Below are 17941 nucleotides of genomic sequence, written 5' to 3' on the forward strand. Positions count from 1 at the left end.
CAATTTCTTATGATTTATTTCCACTATATACACCCACTTATTCTGCATTTACATGTTTTGGCACTAGTCTTGGAAATTTAGAAGTCATCAAGACTGTGATACTCGTTGAGACATTGGACATGGCACAGAGGGACCTGACACGCTATGCACCAAGTCATAGCGTGAAGTCATCTCCATTTTTCTTTTCTGTTCCCTCTTGGTTGTTGACCAGCATACAACACATGCACGCTGGCCTACTACACACTTTCCAGTTGGGGGTAAAAACCTGAGATTGTGTGTCAAAAAGGCATCCCTGTAAGCAAGCCCGGGTGTTGGAGCATGGTGCAATACCGGCTTCAGAATGGGCCTCTGTATGCCACGAATTACTTTGCCAAACTTCTGTAGTAACTGTATTACTCCAGTAAAATTGAATGCACGGAAATTATGTTTACCACCTGTTTTGACAAGATACATATTGTAACTGTTCAGCATTGTTACGTCAACAAGGTGGAAAAACATTTTCTTGGTCCACTTCACTGTTTTCCGTACACACTCTACTGTCCCCACCATCATATCACATTAATCCACCAAACACATGTTTATGTTATAGTCCAAGACACAATCTGGCTTATAGATTAGTTCTCTGGTGGTTCTGTTCACCTTGACACTGTCCAGCATTGTTCCAGTGTGAATGGTGGTCAACATGTTCACTTCACGCCTGTCTTACCACCGCCCTGAAAGTATTCCACCTATTTTTCTGAGCTCGCAATCACCAACCTGCATAGCACCTGGAAACACTGGCATTTCCCTTCGTTTTGCCTTCACTGTGCCACACACTGCAGTTCTATTATCAAGCAAAAATCTTGTTAGCAAGGGACTGGTATAATAGTTATCTGTGTATAATATGAGGCCCTTGTTTAGATATGGTGCAAGTAGTGCCTTCACAACACTACCTGAGAAACCATGTTGGTCATTAGCAGGAATGTCTACATTTGTACCCGTATACATTATCATGTGTAACACCATTCCTGTTTCACAGTCACAGAGTACAAAGAATTTCAATCCAAATCGGTGGCGTTTGGGGGGAATATACTGCTTGAAGGCAAAACGTCCTTTGAAAAGCACAAGGGATTCGTCAATCACAAGCTTCTGAGCTGGTACATAGAAATCCCTGTACTTTCCGATAACTTCATTCAGGACGTGCCTTACCTTCCAAAGTCAATCGTCATCATTTGCAAAGTGAAGACGCCTGAGAATTATTGCAAATCGGTCTCGAGACATATATTTGCCGAACATCAGTGTTGGAACAGTGTGGTCTTTGCTCCAATAATGCTCGATTACGTGTTTGACACAATGTTTCATCATTGTGTCAAACACAATGCCAAAAACACATACATTTCACCTAAAGTCGTATCATTCCATCTCTGCAAACGTGAATAATCGTATAACTCCTCCTCATCAATGAGATCAGTCGCATATTTGTTCGTTTCATGAACAATATATTCCATTAGCGGCTCATCAAAATATGCAGTAAAATAGTCCATTTCACAAAAATATTTGCACCTTTATCAGGGAAAATGTCTGTAATTCCAACATTCAAATTATCAAAAACAGGAATTTGTGGAACAAAATCTGTCCCATCACTCCACACAAAAACACCGGGTGTCTTTCGAGAGCCAATAGCGGCACCACGGCGAGGGTACAGTGGACCAGGAGCTGAACCAGGTCTAGGAACAGTAAAGGCGGGCAGGAAGGTGATGGAAAATTACTCGATGTTGAGGGTCTTTTTTTCATGTGGTGCCATGCGGTGCCGCATGGCTTGGTCAGATGCTGCTGACGAGACAAGTTGTCGCTTGGCAACACCACACACTCCACTTGCACTAGTGAAACTATTTTCTGATTCTAAGTCACTAAAACCGGAAAAAGATTCACCTTCTTCAGACTCGTCGAGCAAAACATCAATATCTTGCAAGGGAGCACATCAACTGTGTGGTCTTGCACAAATTGGGGTCAAGTGAGGGCGAGGAGGCATGGGCGAGATGCTAGGCCTAGCCCTGGTGGAGCCAGCATGTTCACATTCGTCGTTGGTCGTATCCACCTCTGAAGGCTGTGTGTAGTCATGATCAAAGTCTGAGTCATCAATATCAGACTCATCACCATCCGGGAACAAATTACGATTAATTTCATCCTCGGTCAGAGGTCGCGAGGACGGGGCGTTTAAATTATAGTGGTAGACACGAAAGCATATATAAATGATGTGCGCGGTTTTGGTTTTGTCACTGATATCATATATATATATATATATATATATATATATATATATATATATATATATTATATATAATATAATATATATATTATATATATATATATATATAATATATATATATATATATTATAATTATAATATATATATTATATATATATACTATATATATATATATATATATATATATATATATATATATATATATATATATATATATATATATATTATATATATATATTATATAGATATATTATATTATAGTATATATATATATATAGTATATATATATATATTATATATATATAGTATATATATATTAGTAATATATATTAGTATATATATATATATATATATATAGCATCTCGCCCATGCCTCCTCGCCCTCACTTGACCCCAATTTGTGCAAGACCACACAGTTGATGTGCTCCCTTGCAAGATATTGATGTTTTGCTCGACGAGTCTGAAGAAGGTGAATCTTTTTCCGGTTTTAGTGACTTAGAATCAGAAAATAGTTTCACTAGTGCAAGTGGAGTGTGTGGTGTTGCCAAGCGACAACTTGTCTCGTCAGCAGCATCTGACTATATATATATATATATAGTATATATATATATATTATATATATATATATATATATATATATATATATATATATATATATATATATAATATATATATATATATATATATATATATATATATATATATATATATATATATATAGTATATATATATATATATATATATATATATATATATATATATATATATATATATATATATATATATATATATATATATATATAGTATATAGTATATAGTATATATATATATATATATATATATATATATATTATATATATATAGATATATATATATATATATATATATATATATATATATATATAGTGTATATATATATATATATAATATATATATATATATATATACATATATATATATATATATATATTATATATATATATATATTATATATATATATATTATATATATATATATATATATGGTCGCCAGACTGTAGATTCCATAATCAAATTTTGTAGTCTGCTGGAGGTACGACACTCGGAACGGAATGAGTTGTCCACCTTTGCCCTTTTGAGACCACTGGGGTAGACTACACAGCTCTAACACTAACATGCACTAAAGACATTGTTCCAGTGAAGGTGTACATCTGCCTATTCACATGTGCCACAACAAGGAGAGTACATATAAAAGTGACTCCCGACATGAGTGCTGAGGCATTCATACAGGCTTTCCGCAGGTTTGCTGCCCATCGATCCTGCCCCAATGGTGGCAGTGGAAGCATGTCTGAGGGAAATCTGGAATCACAAAGCGGTACACAATGTTCTGAATCAACGGCAGTGTCACTGGAAGTTTATACCCCACAGAGCACAATGGCATGGAGGCTTCTACGAATGGATGGTGGGCACAGTGAAACGCTGTCTGTGAAAAGCCTTCCACCATCAAAGGATAGATCTCCAGTAGCTACAAACCATTGTCACTGAAATTGAATCTTAGGTCAATAACAGACCACTGACCAACCTCTTTTGGCGATCTCTCGCAACGTGAGTCACTGAGTCCATCTCACCTGATGTTCAGAGACTTCCTAGCCTCTAGCATTCCTCATGGACGAGGGACCAGAAGATCCTTCATATGTAGGAGAGTGACTTGGTTTAGAGCTATAAACATCTGTCACGAGTAACTAGTCGGTTGTATGACATTTGGACTAGAGAATACCTAACTGCTCTGAGAGTATCATTACGGGGCAAACAACCTATACAACAAAATTAACTTAAAACCTGGAGACATTGTTCTGGTGGACAGTGGTGAACCACACTAAAGGTGGCCTATAGGTCATATAGTCTCTCTTTATCCAAACAACCAGGGTATCTTGAGAATAGTGCAAGTAAAGTGTTGCGGCACCACTACTGTCAAAACCTTAGAGAAACTAATTCCTCTGGAGCTAGCAGGGAACTAAGTTGCTTAAAGAACCATTCCCCATCCCCCCCAACCTACAGCTCCAGAATGTCCAGAAAGGACAGCAGCAGCAGCACAACAGTGCAAATTAGAGATTAAACCGTATTATAACTGAAGTAGTTTAGTACCACCAGTTAGCAGGAAAATGAGATTGCCTAGAGACTTCCAACACCTGCAACTCTAGTGTGAGACGTCCGTCAAATACAAACTGACCTTCAAACATGTCACTAATATAATCTCAGATTTATTGTATAATTCAAACATGTCCTCTTGCAAATTACGTCTGAATTTGGCCGCTTGCCCGTATGGTGAAAAATGGATGTAGTTTGGAAGTGAAAAATAATTGAAAATAAAAAAAAATACCCCAAAAACAGTAAGTTAAGGGTCTTCTGGTAGGTTAGGAGGGCAGGAAGTTCTCCTAAGGTTTCAAAACGTTGTGAAAACCGTGAATTGAAAATTTCCTCTCATAACTTAAGCGAGTAAGCCGGAGGATTCTAAACAGAAAACGGGACAGTACGTCACTTTCATGAGCCGATTTCATTTCAAATTACGTTCATTTTTGGCCATAGCATGCATACGAGCGAAAAGCGACGTTATTTTAAGAGGATGGGTTGATAAGTCTGATGAGTATCAATGTTTGTCAGGTCTAAACAGTGAACTCCGACTCGAGTTCCCCCCCCCCTTCCCCTGGAATTATACTGCAAATTCCGACACGAAATTACAAACACCTAGCATACCAAGCCAAAACAGTTATATTGGGAACATACTAATATTACTAACCCACTAACCATCATATGACAAGTCATTAAAGAAATTAAGTTTAGTAAGAAGGGCATGGCTTCTCAGAGAAAATGGGATGTTGCCACGTCAGCAAACTCGCTATTTAGCCACAATATTTCTTTAATGAAAACATAAAACTTCCAGTCTATGCGTTAAATATCATAATAAGCATTCTTTAGAACTGGATTTATTAATTAAATGCCAAACAAATCCAAGGTCTACTTCTAAAAGTCCCTAATAAGGAATTCAGAACCATTCTGATGGATGCATCCCCAGCAGAGTCTTGGAAGGAGACGCGACGCCATTGTGTGCTTGACCAGGCAGACGCCAACACACAGATAACACATCTCCAGTCAACACGTGCACGTATCATCCATACTTCTCACAAATTTTGTGATATAGAAACCACACAAGTCCGCTCAACCCATGATTTCGCTACCTTAGGAAGTATTGTACCCAGTCTATTAGTAGACTATATAAATTCTATTTGTCATTATTATTAAATATTTGTAGTCCGGGTTATAATGCAAGAGAAAAAACAAGTGCAGTTCAAGGGAAGAAGAATTAACATCAATTTTATCTTTGGCAACACGAGACATTCACAGTCGCCATTAAGGCCCCACCCAGCAAGATCCCAAACACATGACTGTAGGATGCCCAATATCTATTATAAAGTTATCGATTTATGAGCGGACATGGTTACCAGTTAACTAACCCATTCTGCAGTAAATTAGCCTCTAGTAACCTATTGTTGTTAATCGATTTATTGATAAGCTACGTACATAAACCCCCCATACTTGTGAGCAGGATAACACCTAGAAGGATAAATTAATATAATACAGTCCATTTTTAATTAATAACAATAAAGTTTAATAAATTAATAATGTAAAAATATGCAAGTAAAATCCTGTTTGGAAAATTCCCCAGTGTCTGTAACATCTGAGGCAGATGTTAAGTCGTCTGCCTCTAAATATCATCATTGACGTGCATGGACAATCTACTTTATGACATTAACACTTTTTTATTTATATATATTTTGTGATGTAAGTGTATGTCATGACCCAGCATATACCAGTTATGACTGGAGTCTGGCCCTAGCTTCGGTAGGGGTCGGACGTGTTGCATTGGCGCTCCAGCAGTTGGTGTTGTTTGCCAGTTCAGCCGATGAGGGTGCTGACGTAGCTTTACGATGGGGGTCCCTCTACCCCCTGTCGTCCGGGCTCAGTCTGTGGGACTAGAGTTCTCTGTGCGGGCTGGTTACCCGGAGATTGCACTGGCTTGTGAGATGCTCTCTGTCCCTGTGTTTGCGATTGATGGGGTCGAGTTGGTAACGGCCCGTAGGGCGATTGTGAAGTTCACAGAGGAGGTGGCGTATCGTGATTTTCTCCGGCGATACGAGGGGCGGACATTACCCCTGCCGGATGGTGCGGGCACTGTAACCCTCTCTGATAGAAGTGGTGCACTTACTTACGTCAGTGTGCATGGGGCTCCTTTGGAGTTTCCAGAGGGTCTGCTACGGCGGTATTTCGGCCGGTTTGGCGCAGTAGTTAGTGTGAGGGTGAACGTGGTGTCTTCTAGTCCTCCTAAGGGTGTGAGGTCTAACATTCGCACCCTGGGCATGAGACTCCGGGCGGATATTCCATCCTCTATGCGCTTTATGGGGTACAACGTTCGGGTGTTTTACGCCCGCCAGCCGCAGACGTGTTATCGTTGTGGTCTTTTGGGCCATCAGGCTGCTGCCTGTTCTGCACCTGCCGTTGTACCAGTGAATCTCTTCAGTGAGGAGGATTTTCCGCCACTTCCTGTGGGGGATGATTCGGTGGATGTGGACGTCTCTTCGGCTTATGAGGTGCCCTCTGTTTCAGCTGTTGCTCCGCCTGTTGCGCCCCCTGTTGTTGTCGCCTCTACTCCGGTGGTTGTGTCCTCACCTAGTGCTCAGCCAATTCCGGCTGGTGTCCCTGAGCCTCTTCCGTCTGCTTGGGCCCCTCGTCTTCCGGTTCTTCCTCTGCTGCGCCTGTCCTGGTCCCTGCACCCTCGCCGTCTGTGCTGGGTGATGGGGTGGATTCAGAGCCTCCTGCTGTGTGTGGTCCGGTTCCCCCTGTGGTAGAGGCTGCTGCCGTTCTGCGACGGGCGTTGGTTCGCCCGGTTCGTGAGGCCTGTGGTTTTGGGTCCGCCTCCGGCTGTGAGGATGTGCGGCCAGTGCCCAAGCGTTCCAGGCGTTCTTCTACTGCTTGGGCTGATGTGGAGGACTACGACGCAGGTGGAGCTTCGGGCGATGATGTGGCAATTCCGAGTGCTTTGCGCTCTACGTCGCTGGTGGTGGTTGATATCCATGTGTCTGCTGTTGACGATGGTTGTGCGCTGATTTACCTCCTGTTCTTTCTCCTGCAGAAAGTTCTACGCAGTGGGAGGTGGTTGCTCCTACAGACGTGGGTGGTGTGGGTTCTGGTGCGAACCGAGGCATCAAGCTGGTGCTGAAGGATGCCAAGCATGGGGGGTCCCAGCAGGTACAACGTTCGGTGGTTGACGCGGGGCCCTGTGAGGCAGCCGAGGAGGCTCCCAGTGCGCTGCCCATTGCCCGGCCTCGTGGGGAGGAGCCTCTCCCAATCGTCTTGGCCTCCGGAGTGGCGCATGGTGATGAGCATCCTTTGCGGTTTGACATTGTTGACCGCATGCGTCCTGTTCTGTGGTGCCCTTCTTCCATCTGGATTCGACGGGCTCGGTGTTTTATTGTGGGTGTGCCGGAGTTAATGCCTGATCCTCGTAGGTTCGTAATGAACCTGTTTCGGAGGACGTCATGTTACTTTGGGAGGCGTATTGTATTCGATTCCCGGCGGCGGAGTGGCCGGATAAGTATGAGAAATTTTAGTAGTCTGTGTGCTTGCTGTGTGTTTGGTGTGTGCTTGGACCTGTGGTTTGTTTGCAATGTGTTGTACCTATTGTGCGCCCTTCAGGCCGGTGTTATGTTTGTTCTCGTGACCGTTGTTTTGTTGTCTTTTTCATTATATTTCTGTTTTTGTTGTCGGCCCTTCATTCCGGTGTTTAGTGTCTTTGTATAAATTTGTATTGATTTGTTTTGTGCTGAAGTGTCTTGTTATGTTTCTTGATCTTTGTTGTTTTATTCTCGGTCCTTCAGGCCAGTGCATGTATGTTGTTGTGTTTGTGCCTGTTTTGTTTTCAGGTGTGCGTGTTTTGCTTGTTTATTATTATTGTTTATTTTGTCCTCGCTTTTTGTTTACGGGGCGGATGGCTTGGTGTGTGTTTTTTATTCCTGTATTGTTTGTGCTGTGTGTTTGACCTGGTGTTTTTATATTGCTTTACCTGTTGTACATGTTTGTTCTTTATGTTTTGTTTGGAATGTATTGTGTTTGTCCTGTTCTGTTTCCTGCTATGCCTCTTGATGTATGTTTTGTTTATCTGGAGGTTTTGTTTTGTGATGTTACTGTGATTGCTAGCTTGCCATTATATTATGTTTTGTGCTTTGATGTATGCTGTATTTTTCTATGTTTTTCTCGTGTATGTGTTTTGTTGTGCTATGCTGTCGGCCCTTCTGGCCAGTGGTCTATTGTTTTCCTTTGTTCTGTATTCTGTATTGTTTTTATTGTACTAGACACGCAGTTTGAGATCCCTAGATATCTGTGTATATATGTCTGTAAACTTCTTACCGGTATTTGTGTAAGAGGTATTATTACTAAGGTAATCGATCAGTTTTATCAGTGTGTTTCACAATTTAATATATTTGACTGTGTGGTAGGTGACATATTCATTTTTGAGACGGGTAAAGACTTTGCCAAAGTTTCATGGTTTGTGGATTTCAGATAAATTCCATGACTTTTTGGACTTATAAGTGAAGTTTTCCTAGTTTGTGGACATTTTTTTTTTATTTTTATTTTTACATGCAAGCATGCTTATAAGTACAATAAAAGCAAACAAATACAACATAGAACTAAAGAACAAAATTACAAAGCACAAAACTTGCAAAAGTACAAAGGAACAAAATTATTAAACAAAAATGCCAGCCGGAAGGGCCCACCACAAAACAACAATAATTACAAACAAAACACAACAAGTAATTTAAACACATCGGAATACAATACAGAAATGAAACACCAGAACACAAATATACAGAACAAGCCTACGTCACCTGAAACACACACGGAGAGGCACCAACACAAAACGATAATAGTAATAATAATAATAACAAGAAAGGAAATACAATTATATAACAAACAAAAGGAAAAGCACAATGGCAAAACATGATGAAGAGCATAAACCCAGGCCGGGTCACGCCAACAGCCTGAAGGGCACTCAATACGACACAATCAAGCGCACAAACAGCACCATAAAAACATAGAACCACAAAAACATAACACAAGAACATGGCATCTACAACCAGACACACACACTTAACCAAACCCCGGACCACACAGGAATCGGACACACACAGGAACCGGACACACACACACACACAAGCCACACAAATAAACCCACAACAACAAACCGGAGCACGCAGGAACCGGGAAACAAACCCTCCCCACCCACCCACACACACACACTCCACAACCATGCACACAAATGGAAACAACCCACAACACACAATATACAAAGGAATTGTGGGCGAGGGATACATTTCTCAGTGACAGGAACATGTTTCTCAGGGAACGAAGCCCAAGGATACTTCGGCTTATAGGCCTCCCAAATCAAATATTCCATGTCGGTAGGGGGACGATCCTCCTGCCACCGTGGGCCCTGCATAAACTCAGGAATCTCCAGATCAGGCGGAAACGGCCACTCCTGAAGCTCAGTGACGCAAGTCGCATAACGAGGCTGGGGAGCGCAAACCACGTCCTTCGAGGAAGCAGACGACACCGAAGAAGCGTACGAGGGCTGCTGAGACGGCCTCGTCGCCGTACGCACAGGAGCAGGGGACGGTCGACGAGAGGGTAACACCTCCACCGAGACCGCAGGAGACACTGAAGAGACGGCTGGAGATGGAAGAGGCATTGAGACCGCCGCCGATGAAACGTGGAACGAGGAAGGAGTTACAGAACCCCCAGAGCGACCAGCCTTTTTCAACACCATCACCAGGCCACCCTGCTCACCACGAACCTCAGCAGGGGGAACCACCCCAACGAAGAACCGGAGCCATCCGACACAGGCGACGCACCCGAAGCAGGATCCGCAGACACCATACCAGAAGCGGAGGCCGAAACACCGGCACCGGCATCCCCAGGCAAATGCACCTCCGCCACCACAGTAGTATGCAATGCAACTGGAGCCACCCTGCCATCGCCGGAAGATCCACAATTGACGAAGTCGCCAACGTCAGCCCACGCAGAAGAAGAACGCCGGGAACGCTTAGGCTCTGGCCACACATCATCAGACCCGGAGGCTGACTCAGAGACACGCGCAACACAAGCCGGACAAACCGATGCACGTCGTAGAACGGCAGCATCCTCAACCACATGGGGCACCAGGCCAGGCACAGGAGGAAGCGCCAGATCCACCCCAGCACCCAGCACAGCCGGAAAAGACAGAGAGGGTTCAGAGACAGGGTCAGACGCAGCAGAGGAAGAACTGGAAGACAGGGGATTCGAGCAGAAGGCAGTCGGAAGAACCCCAGGGACACCAGCTGGAGTAGGGCGATCACCAGGCGATGACACAACCTCTGGAGGAGAGGCGACAACAGAGAGCGCAACAGGCAGCACAACCTTCGACACAAGGGACACATCTGCGGCTGAAGAGACGTCCGCACCGACCGAAGCCTCCTCCACAGAAAGTGGTGGAAAATCCTCCTCACTGAAGAGGTTCACGGGCACAATGGCAGGCGCAGAACAGTCAGCAGCCTAATGGCCCCAGAGGCCACAACGATAACACGTCCGAGGCTGGAGGGCGTAAAACACCCGAACGTTGTATCCCTATAAGACGCACAGAGGACGGAATGTCTGCCCGGAGCCCAACCCGTTCTCGCAAATTTAATAAGTCAATATTGACTTATTAAATATGTGCATAGGTGACATACTTAACATAATAGTTTCCCTTGAAAAGCTTCATAGAAAACACCGACCTTACCTAACCTACTTAGTATGTTAAGATAAGCATCTTATTGCTTCGTAATTACAATTGTTACCTAACCTATACCTATAATAGGTTAAACAGTCTCCGTGGTGTAGTGGTAAGACACTCGCCTGGCGTTCCGCGAGCACTATGTCATGGGTTCGTATCCTGGCCGGGGAGGATTTACTGGGCGCAATTCCTTAACTGTAGCCTCTGTTTAACGCAACAGTAAAATGTGTACTTGGATGAAAAAACGATTCTTCGCGGCAGGGGATCGTATTCCAGGGACCTGCCCGAAACGCTACGCGTACTAGTGGCTGTACAAGAATGTAACAACTCTTGTATATATCTCAAAAAAAAAAAAAAAAAAAAAAAAAAAAGTAACAATTGTAATTACGAAGCTATAAGATGCTTATTTTAACATACTAAGAAGGGTAGGTAAGGTCGGTGTTTTCTATGAAGCTTTTCAAGGGAAACTATTATGTTTAGTATGTCACCTATGCACACAACTAATAAGTCAATATTGACTTATTAAATTTGCGAGAACGGGTTGCGGAGCCACATGCCCCGGGTGCGAATGTTAGTCCTCACACCCTTAAGCGGATTTGAAGATATCATGTGCAACCGCACACTAACTACGGCGCCAATCCGGCCGAAGTACCGCTGGAGCAGACCCTCCGGAAACTCCAAGGGTGCCCCATGTACAGTGACGTAAGTGAGGGCACCACTCCAATCAGAGAGGGTCACAGTGCCCGCACCATCCGGCAGGGGTAAGGTCCGCCCCTCGTATCGACGGAGAAATTCTCGATATGCCAACTCCTCTGTAAACTTGCTCGTCTTGGCTACGCTACGAGACCAACGAGATCACGCTACGCTCCTCACTCTAAGCTGTATATCAGCCCTTAAACGATCGCCAGATGATGTAGACCGCCACCCACAGGCAGCTAAGTACATGGAGTCCTAGCATGTTATAGCAAAACCAAAGTAACCGACCAAAATCAACTCATTCCATCTCAATTAAGTTTCAAAACATTCCTCTACGGCTGTGAGTACCAGTGCATGCTGCCGCCACCGCGCTGCCTGACGCAAGTTTCTTCACAATATATACCCCCAGTCCATTCTAACCAATCATGTCTCCTAAAAATGGGACTGTGCAGGGAAAGAAGGACAACAAACCCCTTAACAAGGCAACCATCCCGGCCAACTCAAACAATATTCGTGTTTCTCCGTCTGGAAGCTCTGGGGTCCAGGGCAGCGGTGCTGCCCTCCCCTCCACCCCTTTGAGCAAGGGAGCAGAGTACTCTCAACCCTCTCCTATGGACATGCTAGCATCCCACTATAAGCAACTCAAGCGAGCTTCCGGTCCCTCACCGGAATTCTATAACGGGGCCGAGAATCAGTGGTTCAAAAAGTTGTGCCAAGTCCTCGAGTCTCAAAATACTATCATCTTAAGTCTTCTAAATGAGAATCTAGCGATCCGCACTAATCTCCAGCAACAACAACAAGAAATAACCCTCCTCCGCGAGGATATTAGAAACTGCAAGGCAAGCCAAGACCAACTACAGCATGATTTGAATGACCTCCGTGAGGAAAAGGTCATTCTGAAAACCTTCTGAAAACTGATGAAGCCATTAAAAAACAGGAGGAAGCTCTCAGCAAAATGACTGCATGTATCAGTACATTTTCAGCCCAGCGTTCTGTCTCCCAGGATGAACAAGACCAGCAAAAGCTGCTAGACTCTGTTATAGTGTCGTCCCAAGATATACCTGTGGAACATGAAGGTGAAAACTGTGTCGAAATAGCTCTGGATCTCTTAAAAGACAAATTGCAGCTCATTCTAAACAAATCTGACGTTATTGCTGCCTACAGAGTAGGCAAAAAGAATCCATCAGGTCAAAACCAACGGAAAATTCGCCTGAAGCTGTCTTCCCAGTTCACGAAATCCAATCTAGTCCGGACAGCTGTAACCCAACGGAAGGGATTATACATCAACGAGTGCTTGACTAGGAACAGACAGCACCTCCTCTACCGCCTGCATCAAATCCGTCAAAAAAACCCAGATGCGCTTTTTAGTGCTTCGTTAGAGATGGACTGATAAAGGTGAGAAAAACCGCAGAGGGCAAAATGTTCACAATTACTAAAGAAGAGAACCTCAACGCTTTCCTCTCCCAATGTGGTCTGTCTCAGCTCATTATCACTCCCAGTGAATTAACTTAATTAACCCCCTGTCAACTAGTGGGGCTAGGTTTCCTAAGTCTCATTGTTTCATTTTCTGACTTAATTTTTAACTTACTCTTAACTAGTCATTTACTGAAATTATTTAATTGAGTGCATAAATAGTTCTTCAGGTCTTATTAATTATACAGTCATAACTGAACTATTTATAGTTAACAATCATTAGCTTAAATTTGCCTATGCTTATTACTCAACTTTTCTTTGATTTCATTTATTACCTAGGTTGCCTAGCCTCGCCATGCTCCCTTACTCCATTGTACCCCTGGCTTTGCCTGTATCTCAAATTGCAAATTGTTACTTACAGTGTACCTGAGAGTACTTGTAAGCAATCTACCTCATTTTTCATTTTTGCTCAATTTGTTTTTGTATTGCTTAGTCTTGTTTATATTTTTGTTTTGTATTTCTATATCTTGTGTTTTGTATAGTCCATGTTTATATGTTTTTTCTTTAATCCCATTTATTACCTAGGTTGCCTAGCCTAGCCATACTCCCTTACTCCATTGTACCCCTGTAAGCCCCTTTTGTGTTTGCTTTGTACAGTATTGTGTACATTTTTTTCCCTATTTTATAGCTTATTTCTACCTTGTTATTTGCCTTTCTTTCCTTGTTTTTCCTGCAATCAGCTTTTTTTATGCAGACAAGTATAGACCCTGAACTTAACCTCTTATCCACTATCTATGACAATTATCACTTTAATGATCTAAATTGCAGATATTTTGCAGCACATGATGTAAACAATGTATTAACTCATAATCACAATATCTCTGTAATCAATTTGAACGTTAGATCCCTAGGTAAACACTTCGATGATGTTAGTGCCTTGATTGAAGCCATTGACAACAAATTCTCTTTTATTATACTTACTGAAACATGGTTGAAAGAGGATACTACTCAGCTCTTTAACATGCCTAACTACTCAGCAATTCACAACTGTCGTCAACTTCAGAGAGGTGGTGGCACTGCTCTTTACTACCACCAAGAACTAACATGCTTAAAAGAAATTAGAACCAGAGACTGCTATGGGGAGTATATCTTCGCCAGCTTCAGAGTCAAGGGTGCCGAGTCTGTCCTGACTGTGGGTGCAGTTTATAGAATTCCTAACACTGATGTGTCCGAATTCACTTAAACCTTAGAAATCTAATACTTGATAACAGACTGAACAAAAACCACCTAATTATCGCAGGGGACTTTAATATTGACCTCTGCGAGCCTGAACACCCTACTGCTGTTAGCTTCCTCAACTGTATGAATTCCTGCTTCCTCATACCCTTAATCACTAGACCTACTAGAATCACTGATAGCACAGCCACGACGCTAGATCACATCTGGACAAACATAACCTCTCCGCTTACTTCAGGTATAATCACCGATAGCACTACAGACCATTACCCCACATTTCTCTTAACTAACATTAGCAAACCACCTCTTGAGTCAAGAGTGATACGTTTTAGACTACACAATGAAACTGCTATAGACAATTTTATAACTGCTGCTGATAATGTCAACTGGGATTTGACAACAATTTCTCAAATATTGGGATCAAAGAAGTCTTTAAATAACAAACCGACTCTCCTGTCTAATAACGATGGTCAGCTTTCAGCCTCTGATTCTGCTATTGAGTTCAATAGATTCTTCTCTTCCATTGGTTCATCCCTTGCAAATGATATTCCATCTTCCAGTACAGACATTAAGGACTATCTTACAGGTAACTATCCACAGTCTCTGTACCTAAAGCCTATTAATTCCACTGACGTCAATGAGATAATCCTTTCCCTTAAAACCAAGTCTGGTGCCCTTGAGGAGATACCAACTTTAATTTACAAAAAAGCCTCCAGATCTTTAGCCCCTGCTATTGCTTTGCTCATCAACAAGTCACTTGAACTCCAAACCTTCCCAGATATTCTAAAAAAAGCTAGAGTAACGCCTGTCCACAAATGTGGTGATCTCACAGATGTTAACAACTACAGACCTATATCTATCCTGCCAAACTTGTCAAAAAATTTTGAAAAACTAATCTATAAGCAGCTTTACTCATATCTAGCCAAACTCAATATACTTAGCCCTTGCCAATATGGCTTCAGACCCAAAAAAAGCACTAACGATGCACTTATTAGTATGCTTAACTCGATTCATACAGCTCTTGATAAAAATGAGTTCCCTGTTGGGTTGTTTGTGGACCTGCGTAAAGCCTTTGATACTGTCAACCACCAAAACCTTCTTAAATTACATCATTATGGAGTCAGAGGACACTCCCTACAATACCTCAAATCCTACCTTACTGACAGGCTCCAATATGTTTCTGTGAATAATACAATTTCTCCCACCCTACCCATCAACATTGGTGTTCCCCAGGGCAGCATACTTGGCCCTCTCCTCTTTCTCATCTACATTAATGACCTTCCAAATGCCTCCCAACACCTCAAACCAATTCTATTTGCTGACGACACAACCTTCATTTACTCCAGTCCTGATCCCCTTGCTCTGCCACAGTAAATACTGAGCTAAATAAAGTCCATCTGTGGCTAACTGCCAACAAACTCACCCTTAACATTGACAAAACCTTCTATATTCTGTTTGGCAATAAATCCTCTAATCAAATAAATCTCAAAATAAACAATACCCAAATTTGTAACAAATTAGATGGCAAATTCCTTGGCATTCTCATTGACCACAAGCTGAATTTCCAGGGACACATTCTAAACATATCAAAAAAAGTTTCAAAAACTGTGGGCATTCTTTCTAAGATCAGATATTATGTACCACGCCCTGCCCTGGTGACTCTCTATTACTCCCTTATCTATCCATATCTCAACTATGGTATTTGTGCTTGGGGCTCTACTACCCAAAATCACTTACGTCCTCTAATTACTCAACACAAAGCTGCTATTAGGACAATATCCAATTCTGGCCCCAGACATCACTCGGTACCCCTACTCAAATCTCTGAATATGTTAGACATTAAGTCACTGCACATTCTCTCATGTGTATTATACATATATAAAACGCTAAACTATAATGCCAATCCTGATCTCAAAAGCTTCATAGAAGGTTGTAACAGAACCCATGAGCACCACACCAGAAATAAATACAGTTTTGATATTCCTAGAGTACGACTTAATCAAACTAGAAATGCTCTACAAATCAAGGGGCCCAGAATGTGGAATGACCTTCCCAACCATGTTAAAGACTGTACCTCTCTCAACCAGTTTAAGTTAAAAGCGAAGCTATACCTAATAAATTCCCTGTAACCTACCTTACCCTTCTATTGTCAACCAATGTCTGTTTTTTCTTTAAAGAGCGCTGTTTGTCGACATAATTGTATTTGTGCGGCTTTTTCATCTATGTTTTCATTTCTTGTTTTCATTCTACTCATTATGCTCAATTAGTATTAAGCTTGTCATTTAAGTTTATCATGCCCGAAACGCTTTGCGTAATAGTGGCTTTAGGCATTGTATGTACTAGCTCTACCTATAAGTCAACCATTCCTTGTAAAAATTTATTGTATGTATGTACCTTACCTAAATAAAATTGTATTGTATTGTAACTTCAGGATCGCCCGACGTGCTGTTACCAACTCGACTCCATATATGTCCATCACAGGGACAGAAAGCAAATCACACACTAGCGCTATCTCTGGGTACCCAGCCCGTACAGAAAATTCGAGGCCCACAGTGAGCTGGCACTACAGGGGGAAGAGGGACCCCCATCGTGAACTCCACATCAGCACAGGCAGGCAGAGACACACACGCCCCCAACTGGCCAAACTGGCAAACAATCACCAATTGCCGGAGAATCCAGGCAACACGTCTACACCCCACCAGAGCTCGGGCGCAACTCCATTTGTGAACATAGCCAAATTTCCCTTGCGTATGGACTTAAGTCAAGTTCCTGGTCAGGGAGCTTTGAGAGAAAATTCTGTCACATTACCAGACATTGTAACTAACGTTTGGAAGACCTGCAATTGACTTTGCTTTTTCAAGTTGTTGTGGACTTGCACTTTCGAAAAGTAATTGACTTTGCCACTTTTCCAGCCATTGTGGGCTCTACCGAATTTATGAAGTCTAGACTGTCATTTGTTGGTCCAGTTGGGTTTTCTGAAGGCAAGTTTAGACTAACATTTGTCAGTCCCATGGGGACTTAGTTTTCTACAAGCAGTTGGGGACTTTTACCCCACTCTGGTGCTGCATGTCAATACCCACCATGTTCATGACTTTATAACCTGTCTACAGTTCTAGTGTACCACTGTTGTTAGATGATTGTGACCTAGCGACAGTTAGCTGCTAGACATGTGCTGTTGTTAGTTTAAGTAATAGTTATGGATATGTGTTGTATATAGAGCGGTGGCATGGATATAATTTCGCCCTAGTAAACTGGTTGATTTTTTCTGGACTTTTCCTACCCCTAGACATAACTTTCGGAGGACAGGTGGATTGTTGTTAAGTTCTGGAAGGTTCTATGTTACCAGTGATGCTGTGGGACGCCATGATACGACAATGTAATAGAGTAGAAGGAATATTTTCCAATATTATGGCACGGTTTATAATGGGGAAGTATGTTTTTACAGAGACACGACCGGAGCCCAATATATAATGAGGTGGAAGATGCCGTCGGAAGAGTATGAGAACCG

The 17941-nt window shown here is 42.3% G+C and overlaps 1 protein-coding gene across 2 annotated transcripts in view; it reads right to left on the bottom strand.

The window, feature by feature from the left end:
• LOC123755563 (kinesin-II 95 kDa subunit-like) overlaps positions 1-17941 on the bottom strand; it is a 49008-nt gene that overhangs the window by 6857 nt on the left and 24210 nt on the right. The gene's annotated exons all lie outside the window — the stretch shown is intronic.

Source organism: Procambarus clarkii, chromosome 20 (genome assembly GCF_040958095.1).
Source record: "Procambarus clarkii isolate CNS0578487 chromosome 20, FALCON_Pclarkii_2.0, whole genome shotgun sequence".
Lineage (NCBI taxonomy): Eukaryota > Metazoa > Arthropoda > Malacostraca > Decapoda > Cambaridae > Procambarus > Procambarus clarkii.